This window comes from Mercenaria mercenaria, chromosome 18, assembly GCF_021730395.1.
Source record: "Mercenaria mercenaria strain notata chromosome 18, MADL_Memer_1, whole genome shotgun sequence".
Taxonomy (NCBI): domain Eukaryota; kingdom Metazoa; phylum Mollusca; class Bivalvia; order Venerida; family Veneridae; genus Mercenaria; species Mercenaria mercenaria.
In genome coordinates, this window is record NC_069378.1 from 30019643 (window position 1) to 30038882 (window position 19240).

The 19240-nt window shown below is 36.1% G+C and overlaps 1 long non-coding RNA gene across 1 annotated transcript; it reads right to left on the reverse strand.

The window, feature by feature from the left end:
- Positions 1-2664: 2664 nt before the first annotated feature.
- Positions 2665-7285, reverse strand: LOC128550464 (uncharacterized). Its single transcript, XR_008368309.1, has 2 exons — positions 6235-7285; positions 2665-5509 (listed from the first exon to the last, which is right to left on the reverse strand). It is a non-coding gene; the product is annotated as an uncharacterized LOC128550464 (long non-coding RNA).
- Positions 7286-19240: the final 11955 nt, after the last annotated feature.

The following is a 19240-nucleotide window of genomic DNA, read 5'->3' on the forward strand; positions in this document are numbered from 1 at the left end:
ACATTGATGATAGTTTCGTTGCAAAATTTCTTATGACAACAATATCGATCATAAGGTCACATGATCAACTGACCGTATATCACTGGTCACATGATCAACTGACAGTATATCAAGAAAGATATACGGCACCCTGATATCGGGTCGAAAATACTGCAAGTGACAGGATAAAATTAAATCACGAGTGCGTAGCACGAGTGATTTAATTATTCGCATCCAAACGACGCATCAGTTGCTATTAATATTTTTCGTGTTTTGGTTGCTTCGTTATAATGAAATAAATAACACATGTCAGTGAGGGTGTTATTGATATTGTCAACCCTCAAAATGTATTAACACCCGAGCCGACTATATATAAAATGGTCGCCATCTTCTGATGTTCAAGGTACAGAAGATGCTTCTAGTTCCAGTATCTTTCCCAGCTTAGCTTGTCATGTGTGCAGCACCCATAACCCGGATTATAACCCGGGGCTCGAATTCACCATCCCGGACTGTGTTACCACTGGACATCTGCGATCGTTCAAGGGACAGGGACCCATTAAGACCAGAAACCTGTCAGAGTTTAAAACCCTATGCACCCAACAATGCACAATGCGTTGTGATAACTTTGATTAGACAACGTTCGGATTTTGTCTTCTCCTTTTGAGAAATCTTAACCCTTACCCTGCTAAATTTCTAAAATAGACTGGTATATCACTCAATTTGGGCAATACCATTTATTATTTAAAGGGGTGTTCTTTGAAAATTTACGGACAGAATGGCGAACAGTGCTGACCACGTTCAGGCTGATCTTGGTCTGCACTGGTCGCATAGGCAAAAACACGCCGCCAGCAGACTTATAGTCATTAGGAAACCGGATTTTGCGTCTAACCACTACAATAGACAACTCTCCATTTCACATAGCACCTGTTTTCTTGATAAATTTTAGAATATCAGATTTTCAGAGACTTTTCAGATTTTCCTTTGGGAATTTTATCTCTACTCAAGAAAAAGTAAAAGAAAAGCGAGTGTTAGCTTTATATGTAAGGAAGTTATGCTCCCTGAACTACATGCCCCCCAAATTACTGTAAATCATTTAATTTTATGGGCATAAAATTTCGTGGTTTTGATCAAAACGGCAATTTCGTGGGGATATAACTTCGTGGAGTTCAACTTTTGAACATAAAATGAATGGGAATTTTACTTGTTCGTTGGTATTAAATTTCGTGGATTGACTCAGCCACGAAAATTAGTCTCCCACAAATATTAATGATTTCACAGTAACTCATTTTCACTTGTTTTAGTGTTACTTTTCAGGCCCTAAAATTCTTAGGCTGTCATTTCTATCTAACATGCGATAGGAGAATGCAAATTTCTACAGAATGCGTGTAGTACATATACTCAGAGAGTAAGAGTAAATGAAATATTGAGAAAAGGCACAAGAAAAAGAAGAAACGATTAAGCGTATAGTATGGGATTGATCTGTGGAGAATTTGCTTAAGTAGTTACCCCCTATCCCCACCAACCCCAATCCCCATTTGCAAATTGCGGCTTCCGAGGACAAATACATATATGGCCTAGTTGGTTACGAACTATTATAACCTTCGTAATGAGTAATTTAATTACTTAAGTTCTTGGACATTACTGCAAATGCAATTAAAAAGTTCTAAGACACGTAACCATTCTTTGAATGCATGCAGTATTCATGGCGCTGACCTATCCCTTCACAGGTTCCAGTCCAAGGTACATCAGACAGAGCAATGACGTGACACTTGTTTTGCAGAAAATATATTTATGTTCTATATGCTCTTTGATTTTGCTGTCCTTTGATGATTTGTTTGATGCTAATGTTCAACAACAACAACAAAAAAGAACAGAAAATAGTACTGTCTCATAATTTATTCTAAATATTTCATATGTGTTGCCGGAACAGAAAGTATTCCAACAGCATACCGATATATACCACAGGTCATCATATACAAATCAAACAGAGAATTCTAAAAGCTACCCGATAATATTGCAGAACTACAGTTTCAAGTGTGTGAGGTCTGTAATTTTAACATTAATTATGTACAAAGTATCTTCATTCGTTACACGCACATATTCATCAGTGCTACGAGTGTTCGTGTAAAAAGTCGAACAAGCTCGTCAACAAAAAGGTAAGTTTGATATTCTACACGGACACTATATACATTGCAATTTTGGCTAAATGTAATTTCTTAGATTGGTATATAGTATGTTTGTCATAGCTGCATTTTTTTTTCGATAAAACCTGTCGTGGACAAATTGTATACAGTAGTCATTCGAAAGTAAAGGGTTGGGGGTAAACTCGCCATTCGTAAGTAAAGGGGCGGTGTAAACTTGTCATTCGTAAATAAAGGGGCGGTCTCAACTCGTCATTCGTAAGTAAAGGGGTGGAGTAAACTTGTCATTCGTAAGTAAAGGGGCGGTGTAAACTTGTCATTCGTAATAAGTAAAGGGGCGGAGTAAACTGGCCATTTGTAAGTTAAAGGGACGGGGGTATGGGGAGGTGTTAATGCTACACCATCACGGAAATGTGTTACTGATGGGTCTTAATATTTAACTGTGTTGTTAATAACGACTCCCTCTGAATGGTTCATCGCAAATGACTTTATTTGAAGTAACAATCACTGAAATGAAAATCTAAAGTAGAGAATAAACACTATAGAAAATAATTTCCCGCTATTTTTTATTATTATTATTTATTTGAAATGGCAGTAATCAAGTTTAACACTATTCATCAAGAACAGAAGCTCAATAATTAAGTAATGTTTAGAGCAATAGAAAATATTAAATACATCTTATCAAGATGCATCAGTAATATACAAAACTAATCCTCATTAATTACACAATATTGTCCGGGTATTCGCAAATTATTTTGACTTTGAACAGGTAGGAGTCAACAAGTTTGATCAAGAACAATGGAAACATAGCGATCGGATAACAAAGAATATATAATTGACTACCAGCTATGCTTTAATTAAATCTGTTTTAACCTTTAGCCTGCCGGTGGCATAGATCAGCCTGCACATTCTTGCAGGCTGATCATGGTCTGCACTGTTCGCCAGTCGGTCTTGAACACCCCTTCAGATAATAAATGGTAGTACCCGAATTGAATGATGGACTCAGTCCTTTTTTTTAAAAAATTATCAGGCTAAAGGTTCATAGACTTCCGTTAGGTTACTATTCTATGACATTTTAATATGAAGCCAGAATTACTGTTATAAAGCATTTTCAAATGATACCAACGAAAAATATAATATCTGGAATATGAAACGCCATCAAAAGATATGATTAATGTCTTTTACTTGAATTCCAGTGAGGTTTGTTCCAAAACAACAGTCATTTGTGACGTACCCTTATTTTCTTTTGTTTATATTGGGTTTAACGTCGCAACGGCACAATTATACGTCATATGACAACTTTCCAGCTTTGATGGTGGAGGAAGACGCCAGGTGTCCCTCCATGCATTACTAGTATTTCATCTCGAGTGGGCACCTGGCTAGAACCAACGAACTTCCGCAAGCCAGCTGGATGGCTTCCTCACACGAAGAATTCAACGCCTGAGCGAGGCTCGAACCTACATCTGTTAGAGGCAAGTGATTCGAAGTTAGCGACCTTAACCACTCCCCTGACGTACCCTTAAACAGGTCATAAACGGATAGGGTAATGTAAACACTCGGGTATCTGACGGCTGGATATGCCCCTTACGGAACATATCAGATATCATCGTGCTGTTACAGATTACGTAACAAATAAAATATATATCAGAATATATATGACTCTGTCAGTTAGGTCTTTCTGTCATCGCATGATATTCGTTAAAAACTTGATATGGTTATAGAACTCTATTTTGTAGACATTTCTTTCAATTTTTTATATAAGTATAGTCCCAAAAATGTGCGAGCAAATTGTTTTATGCGAGTCTCTGTCAATAAATTGCAGGTTACATACATACACTACCTAATACATATTCAGCTATTGCAGTTTGACGTCACAATATCATAGACACAAGAAAATGAACTGATTTTATAGTTTCATTCCGAAACGTAAATTGTTAAACATGCTTTACTGAAATAGATCTAACAATGTTCGTTTATTTTGTATCTTCATTTTAAACGTCAATGTCCATTGCATCATCTGAATCTTCGGAGTCTTCGTCAGAAGGTTCCTTTTCTTTACTGGATGCAGGAATTTCACGTGCACGGCTTGCAGTCAATAAACTACTGGTAGATGTTTGTCTCGATACTACCTTAGGTAGCCCGGATGTAGATGTATGTCGGCCTACTCCGATTGGTAAACCACTTGTTGACGTCATTCGTGACAAAATCAATAAACCTGTTGTTGACGTCTGACGAGAAATACCTAGTGTAAAAAAGAAAAATTTCGTTGTATTCATTTCCTGTGTAAAAATATAATCATATTGGAGAGAAACATACTATTTTTCATGGTTTAATAGGATACAATAATACATGAACGTACTATTGTTAAGTATGGCTTTCAAACTGGGGACTAAGCATAATAACATCTTTAAAGTTTTAATCATGTGTTTTAGATATAAACCCTCAGTATATTTTTATTTCTTTAGCCATAGGAATTAGTTAAGAAATAATACAGATCTGTAGCAGAACCATGTTTTAACATTTCAAAACAATACCTTACGGAATAATTTCACAAGGGTGTGAACTAAACACGCAGCGTTTTATCGTTTCGTATTGCCGAGATATATTAAAACATGGTTCTGGTATATATTATTTCGATTCTAATTTGTTTTATATAAACAAGTAGATGGATTATAGAAGCGCTATTTTGTGGCGTCAAATATAGTAGGTCGACGCGACATCAACGCGTAACCAAATAAGAAGTAACACGTCCCGCGGAATAACTTAGGAGTGCCTAGAAGTCTAGTGAGTTATTCTACCCGCTTAATAATCGATAGTATATTAAATGCGACACCACTCTCTCTCTCTCAGCGCATATGTGGTGCCAAATAATGTCTAAGTGACGTCTAAACACTTACGCTAGAATGACGTCACGTTAACGTGCGTTGACGTCAAAGTTTTTGTTGCGACCAAGGAAGAGCGCTTCTATATTTTATCTACTGTTTTAGATTAAGGGCATATTAGAATCGAAATAATTTATAGCACAACCGTGTTTTAACACTATTTATACACTCGGGTGGTTATACGTCGTACAAATTTCACTCGGGCTGCGCCCTCGTGAAATTATTACGCCCGACGTATAACCACCCATCGTGCATAAATAGTGTTAAAGCACTATTTTGCTACAAATTATTTCTTAATTAGATTCTGAAATGGAAAACCGATGCACATTTCCGTTAAAACATGAAAATTTGACGTCACGTCAGCATATTATTTGGCGCCATACAGGCGCCGAGAAAGGGTACTATCACATTTGATCTATTTATATAAAATACACTTCAGAACAGTGTTAGACGTAATTCACACACACTATATTAAGTGCAAACAATAAGTCATTAGATGCCTACGCACTTAAGGAGATGTCACGGCTGAGATAGTTTAGCATTATTACAATACACAGTCGGTATTGAAATTGTGTTTCCAATACATGTGCTCATTTAGATAAATCCTCAATATCTATGTGAAAATAAGGGATGTGTTTTGTATGATTGCAACACTGTGAGTTGCTCTAATTACTGACAAATGACTGAAACAATAGGAATTCGTACGAGAGATGGATAGACAAAACGACAGTGAGGTAACAATATATTCTTTTATTGTTTTAATGTACGAGTTGTAAGCTACAATAAAGAATACCCATTTTATGAAAATCAAACTGGAAGTTAGAAATAACAGAAAAAAATTAATTAGGTCATGAGTCATCATATACCTGTCAAAATTTGTCATTAGTTTTCACGAGCTGTCAAAATTACTTTTATCTCTCTATTCTGCAAATGCATTGTTTTTGAAAGTATCTTGGACGGATATTGTAGTGTGTAACTTACTTTACATTCCACATTAATATTTGTGCTTGAAATTGCTTTGTTGAGTTCACCGACGTCACATATGAATGTCTATTGTTTTAGTTTACTGTCTGTTATAAAGGTATCAAATCTCAATATTAAGATATAAGAATTGTTCCTTTCTGGTAGACAATGGAAACTATTTGGTTGAATCATAATATAACAGTTTTTGGAAAGAACTGAATATTCTTTGGTTTTTTGTTATTCACCGGAAATTCAAAAAGTGACATCACCTTAAGTTATTCCGCAGGACGTTAGTTCGCCCCGTAATTTAATGCTGATAAAACACGTTAACGTCACACCGACCTATTATATTTGGCGCCATGCACTCGCCATGAAATAGTTCTTCTCTATTTCATCTACTTGTTTACACGAAAGACATATTGAAATCGAAATAATATTTAAAACCATATTTCCATATATCGAAACATTACGAATCGGTTATATGCCGCGTGTATAAATCACTCAGGCTGTGCCACGTGAGATTATTGTGTAGAGGATCAACCTCTTGGTATTGTTTCGGTGTATGAAAATGAGGTTCTGTTAAATAATGATAATGATTAACAGTTTACAATAATTTACAACAAATTAAAGGTTTCGGTAAAGTTGTTTCATACCCTCACGGGAAGTGTACAAGAGAACATTTTTGCGTGTTTTTTTTTGTTGTTGTTTTTTATGGTGATAAATACTTGAAATAAGTTGCTTGAAAAAAGGTGCAACTGTAAATAAATAAGAGCTGTGTATAAAACAAATAATCATATGCCTCGGTGATGGCATGTCTAGGGTAACTGTATGGGTATAAGTATGTATATGTAACTTTCGGTATCAAGTATGCTATGGCCTTGACATCTGACGTAATGGTCTCGTAAAAAGTAGAAGTCATCAACAGAAAATCAGTACTCATCTTTCTCCATTTACTGACCAGAAACACGTTTTCTGTCTAAAAGTTATCTTGGTAATGACCTTTAAGTTATGGACTCCAAAACAACAGAGGTCACCTACTGATTACATGAAAATCATTCTTTGAATTTTATATAGCCATAAACACAAGCGATCGGAAACCGTTTGCATGCAGCAAGACCACTTTGAACTTGACCCGTGTCATCTAATGACCACAGCCATCTGGTGAAGTTTGAGACTTGTATGTTAAAGAATTTCTACTTATTTTATGTCATGAAGTTACTTTGACCTACAGACCCCAAAAACAGAAGGGGCATCTTCTTTCCATAGTCAATCTAATGATGTTTAACAGCTAAAGGCCAACACCTTATCCAGTCCTTTTGCCGAATACGTCGACACATCGCCATGCTTTATGGTCGTATGGCAAGTTTCCACCCTTTGATGGTGCAGCAAGACCACAAGTGCTTCTTTGGGCATTATTTTAAGCGGAGAGAGCAGCTGGGTAGATCACTGACCTTTAGTTAGACAACGTATGAGAGTTCTACAACCATAGCAATGAGGGACAAACGATCAAAGGTCAGTTAACAAAACGGCTGCTGAGGCCCAGAAAAGTGTTCTAACCACCAGCCAGTGAGCATGATCTTCTGTCCAAAAAATCATAGGCAATCATTCCGACATTTGGGCTGTTGACTCAAGCCTTCCCTAGTTATTGATGGTAGACTATTTTTAGCTCATCTGATTTTTTGGGGAAAAAAAGATGAGTTATTGTCATCACTTGATCGACGTCGGCGTCGCCTGGTTAAATTTTATATTTAGGTCAGCTTTCCTCCTAAACTATCAAAGCTATTGCTTTAAAACAGGCATCACTTGTTCACCATCAATAGCTGATTCTGTACAGCAAGAAACATAACTCCATCCTGCTTTTTGCAAGAATTATGGCCCCTTTTGGACTTAGAAAATATCAGATTTCTTGGTTAAGTTTTATGTTTAGATCAACTTTTCTCCTAAACTATCAAAGCTGTTGCTTTAAAACTTGCAACAGTTTTTCATCATCAATAGCTGATTCTGTACAGCAAGAAACATAACTCCATCCTGCTTTTTGCCTTTTGGACTTAGAAAATATCAGATTTCTTGGTTAAATTTTGCGTTTAGGTAAACTTTTCTCCTTAACGGTCAAAGCTATTGCTTTAAAACATGGAGCAGTTATTTGCCATTAAAAGCCGACTCTGCACAGCAAGAACTGTAACTCTACATTGTTTTTGCAAGAATTATGGCCCCTTTTGGACTTAGAAAATCAGATTTCTTGGTTAAGTTTTGTGTTTAGGTCAGCGTTTCTCCTAAACTATCAAAGCTATTGCTTTAAAACTTGCAACACTTGTCAACCATTAAAAGCTGACTGTGTACAGCAAGGAACACAACTCCATCCTGGTTTTTGCAAGAATAACGGCCCCTTTTGGATTTAGAAAACATCATAAAAATACACGGGTAGGACAATATTTCTATTATACAGAGACAAAAAATTCAGATGAGCCGTCTGCCCCGCAGACTTGTTAGTTAACTGGTCACTATAACCTTGAACGTATATCTATAGAATGCCAAGACAGATATTTGTTTACCACTCGCAATTATCCTTTAAAGGCTGAAAAGAGTTTACCAGTTATTGATTGAAAACCATTCTAAATCTCAATGTCACTGTAGTTTGACCTTTGAACTCGAGTGATAGAAGTCGTCATCTGCTGACCATATACAATCAACAAATGAAGTTTGGAGAAGGTAATTATGACCAAATAATCTCCAGTTCTTTTCAGATAGAAATCGTTCTCGGTCTCCAGCACACTGTGGCCTTGAACCCATAAACAATAGTGATCCTCTACTGACCACACACAAACATCGATCCTATTACGTTTTACAGCTGTAGGCCCAAACGTTCTTCACTTACTGATCTGAAATCTTTTTCTGTCTGGAGGTCACTGTTGCCTAGATGATAGAAGTTCTGACCCCTTATCAATAGGTGCCATTCATCTACTGAAAACTCAAGTATTCTGTAGTTACTGAAAGAAAACCGATAGAACTCCTCCAAGACTATTTTCTCCTTTTGAAGGTGTGGTGTGCCAGGGTTAGTGGATGGAGTGTTGGTGGGGAGGGGAAAGAAGTAGGGGTTGGTGGATACACGAGAGAGGCATATAAATACATTTACTGGTTTGTGAATTTTTGGAATTTTCTAGTCTAAGGAACATTCTGATGAAATTATACATTCAAAAACATCCTTCACGAAAGGGTCATGAAGGCCCTATATCGCTGTCCAGAGTTTTAACAAAGGTTTTCTTAGATTGCCCTATTAACATAATTTTACTCAAGACCCAAATTGAACATTTTGACCTAGTTTAATGGTTTTTCTACAATTTAACCCAGTAACCTAGTTTTGGACACATATTGATCACACTTTAAACTTAATCTAAATTTCATCAAGACAGACATGATGACAGGTGTCACATTATTTGGAAACAAAATACAGCCTGGAGTGGTTGAGGATTTTCTTAGAATTGACACACTTGCCAATTTTTTTACCATAGATATCAGTTTCGATATCAAACTGACAAACATTCTGTCCACGTTTTATAATACTCAGGTTGAAACTGTTGCCATTATTATATAATAGCGTTTACAAGAGTTTCCAACGGTTTGATCCAGTGACCTAGTTTTGACTAAACAAGAGGGCCATGATGGCCATAGACCGCTCACTTGAGTGAACATTTTTGGTAGAGGGATACACATAGAAAATATGTATTTTACAAACTGGAATAATATTAACAAAATTGGTATAGGGTCACCGGAGAAATATTTCTGTGATGTTGTTTAAAGCACATTTCATAGAGACAAACATGCTGCCCATGTTTTATGTAACTCCTAGAGTCTTAACAAGATTTTTCCACGATTTAATCTTGGGACCTAATTTCACAGAGACGAAGCATTCTGACAAAGATTTATGATGATCAAGTAAAAAATGTGGCCTCTGGAGCGAGGTTTAAAACTCAGGTTTTCTATGATTTTATCTAGTGACCTAGTTTAAATATCTCAGATAATCCAGTTTTGAGCTTGACCTAAATTTCATAGACAAACATTAACGGCAAAGTTTCGTAAATATAAAGTAGAAAATGTGGCCCAAAATGTGTAACTGCACCCAGGATATCAATAGCAATATTTCTGTTTCAAATACTAAGCCATCAGTTTGGGATTATAGTCATTAGGTTGTACAACATGTTGTAGAATACTAAAATGACAGTTAAACAAGAGCACCGCCTTGCGGGTGCTGACGCTCATCTGATTTTTTTTTTGTATAATAGAAAAATTGTCCTACCCATGATTTTCTAAGTTCAAAAAGGGCCATAATTCTCACAAAAAGCAGGATGGAGTTATGTTTCTTGATGTACATAGTCAGCTTATGATGGTGAACAACTGTTGCAAGTTTCAAAGCAATAGCTTGAATAGTTTAGGAGAAAAGCTGACCTAAACATAAAACTTAACCAATAAATCTGATATTTTCTAAGTCCAAAAGGGGCCATAAGTCTTGCAAAAAGCAGGACAGAGTTCTGTTTCTTGCTGTACATGGTCACCTTATGATGGTGAACAAGTGTTGCAAGTTTTAAAGCAATAGCTTTGATAGTTTATGAGAACAAGAGGGCCAAGATGGCCCTAGGTCGCTCACCTAAGAAACACACCATAACAGTGTAAAACATGTTTGACCTAGTGATTTCATGGAAACAAATATTCTGACCAATTTTCATTAAGATTGGACCAAAAAATTGGTCTCTTGCGATAAAACAAGCATTTTCTTAGATATGACCTAGTTTTTGACCCTAGATGACCCATGTTCAAACTCGACCTAAATTTTATCAAGGCAATCATTCTGACCAAAATTCATGAAGATCAATTGAAAAATACAGCCTCTATCACATACACAAGTTTTTTCTTTGATTTGACCAAGTGACCTAGTTTTTGACCTCAGATGACCCATATTCAAATTCGACCTAGACTTCATCAAGGCAATCATTCTGACCAAATTTCATGAAGATCAATTGAAAACTACATCCTCTATTGCATACACAATGTTTTTCTTCGATTTTACCTAGTGACCTAGTTTTTGATCCCAGATGACCCATTTTCGAACTCGGCCTAGATTTTATCAAGGTTATCATTCTGGCTAAATTTCATGAAGATCAGTTGAAAAATACAGCCTCTATCGCATACACAAGGTTTTTCCTTGATTTGACCTAGTGACCTAGTTTTTGACCCCAGATGACCCATTTTCAAACTTAGCCTAGATTTCATCAAGGTTATCATTCTGACCTAAATTCATGAAGATCAATTGAAAAATATCACCTCTATCGCATACACAAGGTTTTTCTTTGATTTGACCTAGTGACCTAGTTTTTGACCCGAGATGACCCATTTTCGAACTCGGCCTAGATTTCATCAAGGCAATCATTCTGACCAATATTCATGAAGATCAATTGAAAAATACAGCCACTATCACATACACAAGGTTTTTCTTTGATTTGACCTAGTGACCTAGTTTTTGACCCGAGATGACCCATTTTCGAAACTCGACCTAGATTTCATCAAGGTTATCATTCTGACCAATACTCATGAAGAATAATTGAAAAATACAGCCTCTATCGCATACACAAGGTTTTTCTTTGATTTGACCTAGTGACCTAGTTTTTGATCCGAGATGACCCATTTTCGAACTCGGCCTAGATTTCATCAAGGTTATCATTCTAACCAATATTCATGAAGATCAATTGAAAAATACAGCCTCTATCGCATACACAAGGTTTTTCTTTGATTTGACCTAGTGACCTAGTTTTTGACCCGAGATGACCCATTTTCGAACTCGGCCTAGATTTCATCAAGGTTATCATTCTGACCAACATTCATGAAGATTAACTGAAAAATACAGCCTCTATCGCATACACAAGGTTTTTCTTTGATTTGACCTAGTGACCTAGTTTTTGACCCGAGATGACCCATTTTCGAACTCGGCCTAGATTTCATCAAGGTTATCATTCTGACCAATATTCATGAAGATTAATTGAAAAATACAGCCTCTATCGCATACACAAGCTAAATGTTGACAGACGACAGACGACGGACGCCGGACATCGAGTGATCAGAAAAACTCACCTGAGCCAGGTGAGCTAAAAATTGACAAACATATTACTCAACCAAGAAAACTGATTTTCTAAGTCCAAAAGAGGCAATAATTCTTGAAAAAAGCAGGATGGAGTTATGTTTCTTGATGTACAGGGTCAGCTTATGATGGTGAACAAGTGTTGCAAGTTTCAAAGCAATAGCTTTGATAGTTTAAGAGAAAAAGTTGACCTAAACATAAAACTTAACCAAGAAATCTGATATTTTCTAAGTCCAAAAGGGGCCATAAATCTTGCAAAAAGCAGGATGGAGTTATGTTTCTTGCTGTATAGGTTCAGTTTATGATGGTGAACAAGTGTTGCAAGTTTTATTGCAATAGCTTTGATAGTTTAGGAGAAAAGCTGACCTAAACATAAAACTTAACCAAGAAAACTGATTTTCTAAGTCCAAAAAGGGCAATAATTCTTGCAAAAAGCAGGATGGAGTTATGTTTCTTGATGTACAGGGTCAGCTTATGATGGTGAACAAGTGTTGCAAGTTTCAAAGCAATAGCTTTGATAGTTTAGGAGAAAAATTGACCTAAACATAAAACTTTACCAAGAAATCTGATATTTTCTAAGTCCAAAAGGGGCCATAAATCTTGCAAAAAGCAGGATTGAGGTATGTTTCTTGCTGTACAGGGTCAGCTAATGATGGTGAACAAGTGTTCCAAGTGTCAAAGCAATAGCTTTGATAGTTTATGAGAAAAGCTGACCTAAACATAAAACTTAACCAGGCAACGCCGACGCTGAACACCGATCAAGTGATGACAATAACTCATCATTTTTTTTCAAAAAAATCAGATGAGCTAAAAATGCATGTCAGGTATGGGTATGCAAGGGGAAAGTAATGTTATTTCTTGAAAATGTATAATAAAAATGTTTGTCTGAGAAGCCCTGCAAATTTTGTATGAAATATAAACCAACAGTTGTGGTTAGAAAAATCGAAAAAAGGTTGACAAGATTTTATTATCTTTTTTTTTTTATTACTAAAATTCAGATTGTTTTATTACTTATAATTTTCTGGGATTAACGACCTAGCTGTTAATAAAAATTCAATGACATATCTTTTTTTTTTCAGTAATTCCAAATGACAATTTTTTTTCTCAAGTTTCCCATATAAATTATTGCACCCATTGTCACACAGAAACCAAATATTTATTCCTTTCTACATGGAGGTCCAATGCATGCAGAGAAAAGATGAAATGAAAACAGAACATCTAGGAAGCATGCAGGGATGAAGATAAAAAAATACTTACAGAGAAAGCGCTGAAATGCCAAGTTGGCTACAGGTTGACGGACTTACTCTGAATATCCACTGGTTTGCATTAATACTTATTTGAGCCGTGCCATGGGAAAACCAACATAATGGCTTTGCGACCAGCATGGATCCAGACCAGCCTGCGCAGTCTTGTCAGGATCCATGCTGTTCACTTTCAAAGCCTATTGCAATTAGAGAAACTGTTAGCGAACAGCATTGATCCTGACCAGACTGCGCGGATGCGCAGGCTGGTCTGGATCCATGCTGGTCGCAAAGCCATTATGTTGGTTTTCCCATGGCACGGCTCATTTCTGAATGGAACATTAGAAAATAATATATAACATTGAAATAAGACAGTACAGTTGGTAAACTGGAGCATAGTTCTGCTGCGACTTTGTACTTCAATCAACCTTGTACTGTTTCATGTGGGCATACTTCAATAAACTTTACACTGTTTCATGTTGGCCTTACACTATCTCATGTAGACATACTACATTCAACCTTACATTCTTTCAAGCTTGGTCTAAACACACTTCAATCAATCTTACACTGTTTCATGTATGCATACTTCATTCAACCATACACTGTCTCATGTAGGCATACTTCATTCAACCTTACACTGTTTCATGTAGGCCTTGCACTGTCTTGCCTTACATTGTCTTGTGTAGACATACTTCATTCAACCTTACACTCTTTCATGTAGGCCTTACACTGTCTCATGCATGCACACTTCAATCAATCTTACACTGTCTCATGTAGGCATACATCATTCAACCTTACACCGTTTCATGTAGCCAATGCACTGTCTTGCCTTAAATTGTCTTGTGAAGGGATACTTCATTGAACCTTACACTGTTTCATGTAGGCCTTACACTGTCTCATGTAGGCATACTTCATTCAACCTTACACTCTTTCATGTAGGCATTACACTGTTTTATATAGGCCTTACACTGTCTCATGCATGCACACTTCAATCAATCTTACACTGTCTCATGTAGGCATACTTCATTCAACCTTACACTGTCTCATGCATGCACACTTCAATCAATCTTACACTGTCTCATGTAGGCATACTTCATTCAACCTTACACTGTCTCATGCATGCACACTTCAATCAGTCTTACACTGTCTCATGTAGGCATACTTCATTCAACCTTACACTGTCTCATGCATGCACACTTCAATCAATCTTACACTGTCTCATGTAGGCATACTTCATTCAACCTTACACTGTCTCGTGTAGGCATACTTCAATCAATCTTACACTGTCTCATGTAGGCATACTTCATTCAACCTTACACTGTCTCATGTAGGCATACTTCAATCAATCTTACACTGTCTCATGTAGGCACACTTCATTCAATCTTACACTGTCTCATGCATGCACACTTCAAGCAAGCTTACACTGTCTCATGTAGGCATACATTGTGTTCTGCATTACATCTCATTATGGCAAACACTTTTGCAGTTATCTCATATTCCTTTCAGGATGTAAAATTTATGGAGCAGAAACAATTTTCCAAGAGACAGACAAACCACTGGACCAAAAACATTACATTAACGTCCCAGAAATAAAAGGTTTTAAGTGGAAATTAGTACTTATGAGAAAACTGTTGTCTTATAGATTTCTCACCGAAACTGTTCGTAGCAATATTGCAACCTTACAGCTCAGTACTGATAGTACCGACTGTCGTATATCTATCAAGCATTAAATATGAAAAATTTTCCATACAACTTTTTACAACAATTAATAATGAAAGGTTGTAGCTGTTATTTACTACCTAATTACTTTAACTGAGCCGCACCATGAGAAAACCAACATAGTGCATTTGCGACCAGCATGGATCCAGATCTGCCTTCACATCTGCGCAGTCTGGTCAGGATCCATGCTGTTCGCAAACGGTTTCTCTAATTGCAATAGGCTTTGAAAGCGAACAGCATTGATTCTGACCGGACTGCACAGATGTGCAGGCTGGTCTGGATCCATGCTGGTCACAAATGCACTTTGTTGGTTTTCTCATGGTGCGGCTCAATTTTAATTTTGGTATCTAACAGCATATTACATGTATATGCAAACTTGTAAGGTAACAAGTGGCAGATACAACATTTTTCTTCAGCAGATACTTTTAAAACTGACCAAAAAATTGGTTGCAAATGACAAATGCAACCTTCCATTATTACAGATGTATTAAAATATCTTTTGGTTCAAAGATTCATGATTTTATAGCTCTTTGAATGCAGTTTCTGAAAATGTACGAGTCACAAATAACAGGTTGCAAGTGTTACTTTGACCTTTTATTTCTGGGAAGATAATATCAAAAATCCACTAGAACTTTTTAAAACATGTTTGCCTAGAAAGAATTATTTCAGGTAGATATGCATTAATAAAAAAAAAACCATAGGAACTTTAACAAGAGGACCATGATGGTCCTGAATCGCTCACCTCTTCCCACATGACCCAGTTTTGAGTATGACGTCGTTTTTTCTATTATTTGACATAGTGACCTAGTTTTGAACTTGACCTAGATATTATCAAGATAAAAATTCTGACCAATTTTCATGAAGATCCATTGAAAAATATGGTCTCTAGAGAGGTCACAAGGTTTTTCTATTATTTGACCAATTGACTTAGTTTTCGAAGGTACGTGACCCTGTTTTGAACTTTACCTAGATATCATCAAGGTGAACATTCTCACTAATTTTCATGAAGATCTCATGAAAAATATGGCCTCTAGAGAGGTCACAAGGTTTTTCTATTTTTATACCTACTGGCCTAGTTTTTGACCGCACGTAACCCAGTTTCGAACTTCGCCTAGATATCATCAAGTTGAACATTCAGACCAATTTTCATACAGATCCCTTGAAAAATATGGCCTCTAGAGAGGTCAAAAGATTTTAATAATTTTAGACCTACTGACCTAGTTTTTGATCGCAGTTGACCCAGTTTCAAACTTGACCTAGATATCATCAAGATGAACATTCAGACCAACTTTCATACAGATCCCATGAAAAGTATGGCCTCTAGAGAGGTCAAAAGGTTTTTTTTATTATTTGACCTACTGACCTAGTTTTTTAAGGCACGTGACCCAGTTTCAAACCTGACCTAGATATTATCAAGGTGAACATTCTGACCAATTTTTATAGAGATCCATTCACAAGTATGGCCTCTAGAGAGGTCACAAGGTTTTTCTATTTTTAGACCTACTGACCTAGTTTTTAACCGCACATGACCCTGTTTCGAATTTGACCTAGATATCATCAAGATGAACATTCAGACCAATTTTCATACAGATCCCATGAAAAATATGGCCTTTAGAGAGGTCACAAGGTTTTTCTATTATTTGACCTACTGACCTAGTTTTTGAAGGCACGTGACCCACTTTCGAACTTGACCTAGATATCATCAAGATGAACATTCTGACCAACTTTCATACAGATCCCATGAAAAATATGGCCTCTGGAGAGGTCACAAGGTTTTTCTATTATTTGACCTACTGACCTAGTTTTTGATGGCACGTGACCCACTTTCGAACTTGACCTAGATATCATCAAGGTGAACATTTTGAACAATTTTCATGAAGATCTCATGAAATATATGGCCTCTAGAGAGGTCACAAGGTTTTTCTATTTTTAGACCTACTGACCTAGATTTTGACCGCACGTTACCCAGTTTCGAACTTGACCTAGATATCATCAAGATGAACATTCAGACCAACTTTCATATAGATCCCATGAAAAATATGGCCTTTAGAGCGGTCACAAGGTTTTTCTACTATTTGACCTACTGACCTAGTTTTTGATGGCACGTGACCCAGTTTCGAACTTGACCTAGATATCATCAAGGTGAACGTTCTGACCAATTTTCATGAAGATCTTGTGAAATATATGGCCTCTAGAGAGGTCACAAGGTTTTTCTATTTTTAGACCTACTGACCTAGTTTTTGAAGGCACGTGACCCAGTTTCGAACTTGACCTAGATATCATCAAGGTGAACATTCTGACCAGTTTTCATGAAGATCTTGTGAAATATATGGCCTCTAGAGAGGTCACAAGGTTTTTCTATTTTTAGACCTACTGACCTAGTTTTTGATGGTACGTGACCCAGTTTCGAACTTGACCTAGATATCATCAAGATGAACATTCTGACCAACTTTCATAAAGATCCCATGAAAAATGTGACCTCTAGAGTGGTCACAAGCAAAAGTTTACGGACGCACGGACGACGGACACCGCGCGATCACAAAAGCTCACCTTGTCACTTTGTGACAGGTGAGCTAAAAATGTCACAGTTTAAAGAGTATAATGACTGATAAAAGGAAAAGCAACTTAAAGGGTATTAGGGTAAACTGTTTTCATTTTTGTTCCAGTTGGATACTTTCCTATATTTATCATTACAGATGTGGAGAAAATTCAAAACTTGGAAAAATCGCAAAAAGGTCTAGACTGGCAAATCTATTTTCAAACTTGTCATAGCAATATTGCAGTACTTTGAGGCAAGGTCAACGAGACAGCATAGTATTTTGCAGACATAGAATCTAGCAAAGACTCATACACGTGTCTTGTGACAACTGTAGGCTGTAATACTCCACTATGAAGCAGACGCTGAGCTAAGCCAATAAAAAAGAATCAGAAAAAGAAACATTTAATATTTATTCTAGGTTGCAACAGTGAAGGAAAGTATGTGTTTCAGTGTTATGCAAACATCATGTTTCAAAATATGTGTAACATCTATAACAAATGCCTTGATTTAATAATTACAGTATATGCATAGTGTGGAAATAAAAAAAAGAAAAAAAAAACTGTAACAAAAAGACCCAGTTACACAATGATATTCTATTAACATTACATTGTATATAATACTATTAATATCTATCTATGGATTTTTAAAAAATAACAGCAACGCTAACACTACAATTATATATAACAGAGCACCGTATAGGAGTACATTCACTCTATTCCTTCTCATACTAGTTTCCTATGTTGTAAAACTTGAACTTAGTAACCAGTCTGGAATCTTCAGCTTCTGATTGGTTATTTCTAGAAGCAATTTTGAAATTGACCAATGGAAAGCTTGAATTCTGTGACTGGTTTCAAAATTCAAATTTTATAACTTTGGAGCAAAGATAAAAATAAGTTGGTGTATCATTTTGACAAACCAGCTCCCAGTAATGTTCCTTACTGAGACAGGAATTAATTAATTCTATATATCAAAATATCATAACTGCTTGCAGAAAGTATTTCTTTATAAACTGGAAATTCTACATACTAATAATAAGAATAATAAAGCGAAACATATAATTTATTTTAAAGGGATATGCCTTATTAATGATATATAAATAAAAAGTATTGTTTGAAGTCACATGTTCAAAACATTCCATCAAACTTTTCCACAAGATTTTCTGTTGCAAGATAACTTACGCTGCATGAAATAGTACATTGAAAATTTCTGCCCAAAAGATTCATCAGCATTCTTGAAGAATTTTAAATTTTATACATACAAAATTTTCTGAAAGCTTTAATTTTTCAATAGTACAAATGTAGTGTATGTCAATGCAAAAGATTCATAGATGTTCTTAAGATTTTTAAATGTATCTTATACGTATGAAAAGTCCTGAAAGCTTTGATTTTTCGTATAGAAGAGGTATGTCAATGATGACTTACAAAGCGAACTAAATATGGGTTATCCGAGCACGAAGTATGAAATATAAATCAGATATACAGAGGACAAATCTCCTGTATTTTACAACATGTTAATATAAAAATCTATGAATATGAATAATGAAGTATATAAACTTATGTTATTTTTTGGAAATATGAGTTTTTATTCATTATTTTGTCATGTTTCCGACATCACTGTAGTGGAGATAGACCCTAGTGCCCTTCTGTGCG